Below are 4,227 nucleotides of genomic sequence, written 5' to 3'. Positions count from 1 at the left end.
AATTTGTTATGAATGTTAAAATAATGTTTTTCTTCATTGTGTGCTTCTTTATAGCTTGATGTATTACTTATGCTACGTAACTTATTCTGCTATTATGTTGGGTGATCTATGGTTTCTGACACATGTTGTGAGATAAGCTCCGTACCCGGGCTTTGAGAAGAACTTAGAACCCGGAGTTGTGTAGTATTGAACCGGGGGGTGTACACCTCATTGGGACAATACGAGAACTCCACCTAGAGTAGATCTGTTCAGAATTTCCATCATAATATGGCTAGCCCATTATTGCGAGGAAATGCTGAACATGGTCCATGACTCTAGGAACCTCGCCTTAAACTGAAGTCCGTCTTCATGATTGGCGATCGTGTAGTATTGAACCGAAGGGTGTACACCCTGTTCGAACAATACGAGGATCCCACTTAGAGTAGACCGATTCAGAACTTCCATTTCAATGTGGCTAGCCCATTATTGCGATGGAAGACTGAACTTGGTCCATGACTCTAAGTTCTTATCATGAAAATGGATAACCTTAGGAGCCATCCTTTGTGTGTGGGGTAGAGAACATAGAACCTCTTTATAGAGTGTACCATATGATACCCATGTTATCCTGGATCCTAACTATACCTGAATTACATTTCCTTTGCATACCTAAATACAAAATTTCATGCATTCTCATCTCATCAGCATGAATTGCATATCATTTTCATAAATAAAAAAACTCATCCCATCCTTTGTCCATAACCCGCAGTTGAATTCCCGACATTCGTATCAGACTTGAAGTGGCTCTGAAAAGATTATGGATCTGTTGGAGCAAAACCACATTGCATTGAGAGGAGATGTGGACTCAATGAAAAACCAGATAGACCAACTTGTAGAGGCTATGATAGCTTTAGCAAAGAGGGAGGACAACATTCAGCAAACTGCAGCTATCGAAAATGTTATTCTAGCTCCAGTAAATAGTCCTACCCAACCTCAACTTACGAGAACCCCAGTTGATAACTCTGTTGTACAGGAACGTCATATCATTCGAGATTCCTCTTACCATGATGATGTTGAATATCACAGCTTTGCATTCTCCGTGCCAAATTCACATGGAACAAGCCTATTGGTTAATACTGAACAACCACAAGATGATGAGATTGCTAAAAGATGTTGCATGCTAGAGAAAAGACTCAAGGCCATAGAAAGACAAGATACTGTTGAACAAGAGTGCCTTAGACATGTGTTTGGTACCTGGCCTAGTTATACCCCCAAAATTCAAAGTACCAGAATTTGAGAAGTACAAAGGGGATAGCTGTCCAAAGCACCATTTGGTGATGTTTTGTCGAAAAATGACCTCTCATGCCCACAATGATAAGCTAATGATTCACTGTTTTCAGGACAGTTTGACTGGGGCATCATTGAGTTGGTATATGAAGTTAGAAAGGAATCATGTTCAGTCATGGATGGACCTAGCTAATGCCTTTTCGAAGCAGTACAAATACAATTTGGACATGGCTCCCGATCGCATGCAACTGAGGGCCTTATCTCAGGAAAGCAACGAATCCTTCAGAGGGTATGCCCAAAGATGGAGAGAATTAGCAGGTCGCGTTGAACCACCACTCTTAGACAAAGAAGTTATGGAATTATTCAGGGATACCTTGCAAAGTCCTTACTTTGAAAGGATGATTAGCAGTGCAACATCAGACTTCGCTCACTTGGTGTCAATCGGAGAACGTATCGAGGGCAGCCTCAAAAGTGGAAGAATCCAATGCGCCTCAAATAGCCAGAGCATGGAGAGTGAATCTATTCCTAGTTCCCAAAAGGAAGAAGAAGCTGAAATTAACGCAGTATGGGAAGCTCCACAAGCTTCACACCAGGCACCATCCTCTCCTTATGGTCAGTATCCTACAACTCAAGGACCTCCTCAATATCAACGATGGATTCCACCTCAACAGCCATACAAACGACATAACACTCCACATCAGCAGCGCCAACATGCTCAACAAAGGCCAAGGAAGCCAGAGAGACATATTGATCCGCTTCCAATGCCATACAGTCAAGCACTTCCATATTTGATTAAGAGGGGATTGATAGTGCCAAAGGAGATAAAACCAGTAAGTCCTCCATATCCGCCAAGTTTTGACGCCAACTCCCGATGTGACTTCCATGCTGGGGCACAAGGGCATTCAACTGAAGGCTGCAAAGTGCTTAAGAGCAAAGTACAAACCCTGCTTGATTCCAAGACGTTCTCATTTGCGCCTTGAAGCTTGCAAATCAATAATACTTTTTCACCTGGCTATGGGGGTCCATCAGTCCAAACTGTGGAAGAGATTTTCGAGAATAGGTCTGAAGATGATTGTCATATTAGTCTCGACGAGCAGAACTACCACCACTATGAAGAAGGATAGCCCAACAGTGAACTAGACACGAGAGAGATTCCTCTGCATTGACTCCCATTTGGCTATTCCTCGCATTTCATTTGTATTTTTCTTTGCATGTTAAGTACTTATCTGCTTTCAAGTATTGTTGATTTCCTTTAATGGTAATATTAATGAAATGATTATGCATGTTTTGAACGAATCCTTTCATATTTCACTCGTTTTTTCCATTGATATAAAAAATATTTCTCCCATTCACTTATCAAACTGTTGTTTTAGCAAAGATTGAAGGAAGAATGACGAAGACGAAATACCCATAATTGTTGATTGTATGCTTTCGGATGGAACCTTGCTGATGATGTACAGGCATTGTTTCAAATCCCCAAACACTGGAGAGATAAGGAGTTAATCCCTAGTCAACCACTTCGAGCCTAGAAGTAGGAGCTTCTTTCGGATTTACAAACCCTTACATTTAACCTGGGGAAGGGTAGTGTTCAGTTAATTTGACCACGCATTCAAATTACAAGATGAAATATCTCGTACAAGGACCAATCACATGATGTTCTTCGCACACATCCTGAAGTGTCGAAGGAACCTTGAAAAATCCAAAAAAGTTATGACGGTTGTTCTTCAATAACCATTGACTTGGCAGTCACAACCTATCAAAAATAAAATCAAAGAAAAGCCCGCTAAGTTGATACCCCAAAAGGCAACTTAGGCAAAAATTAGGGCAATCCCGGTGGACCGAAGCTTCAAAAAGCGGTCCAGGCAAAAGTTAGGGATCAAAGCAAAAATCAAAAGAGGTCATGAAAAACCCTCAACAAAACAAAACAAGATTCGGTGACCATCATACCAAAATCAAAGGGTCATCAACATTCATGAAGAGCAAAATAAGGTGACTGCCATTTCAAGCGAATCTTGAACCCTCATCTTTACACTACCAAACTCTCTTAAAAGTTGAATGTGTGTGTTGACTTAACTGAACGTAGGATTGGAGATCATCATGAAGAAGGGGTGGGTTAAAACAAAATTTGAGCCTTACATCTTTTGTTTCAATAACCATGAACCAGGCCACGTTACAACCCTTAAAAGACCTAATTGAAGTAAGGTTTATTCTGAAAGCATACTACAACAAGGTTGCGTAAACTGACTCCTAAATATTTGCTAATCACCTGTATGGGCATCATATCCCGCTGTATCTTTCACACACTAGCTAAATCAACAATGCGTTCGAACTAATGGTTCATTTGTCACACACTATCACATCACCTCAATAAATGATTTTTCAAACCTGCATGAATGTCGCATTAAAATTACCATTGATTAAATAAACAATTTTAACTGCAAGTAAGCGCTTGACATCAAGGAACTTCAAAGAAGCAATCAGACAAGAACTTGATCATTCGTCGGTGCTGACCCGAATCAAGACTACTTCCTAACCCTATCGATTAGGGGCATGGCATCCAATGATTATGAATTGGTCAGTCAAAAAAAATCTCCAAGCATCAGTGGATCAAGGAGGAAAATTATTACAAAATATCCAGTCCATCTGAGGCAAGCCATTCAAAGGCTCAAACAGGGGCAAACTACTGAAAGACCCATACACTTGGGTGAATTTGGTTCCGGCCATGGTATAATCATTCGCAGGGTTTCCTATCAAAGGCGAATTCCTTCAAAGACCATGCAAGCTGTGGAAGACAAGTTGCAAAGAGCCTTGGGACAGAGCAAAAGCACAATCATCATGCATTGATTACGTCGCTATGCTCATTAAATCATCTACAAGGCATATCAAGCAAAGAAGTTAAGGTTCTCTCAAGAACAAACACAAAATCTATCAACAAAGGATCAAACTTGGGGCACCAAGAGTATC

The sequence above is a fragment of the Lathyrus oleraceus genome, chromosome 5 (assembly GCF_024323335.1).
Source record: "Lathyrus oleraceus cultivar Zhongwan6 chromosome 5, CAAS_Psat_ZW6_1.0, whole genome shotgun sequence".
NCBI lineage: Eukaryota > Viridiplantae > Streptophyta > Magnoliopsida > Fabales > Fabaceae > Lathyrus > Lathyrus oleraceus.
This window is presented reverse-complemented; position numbering follows the sequence as displayed.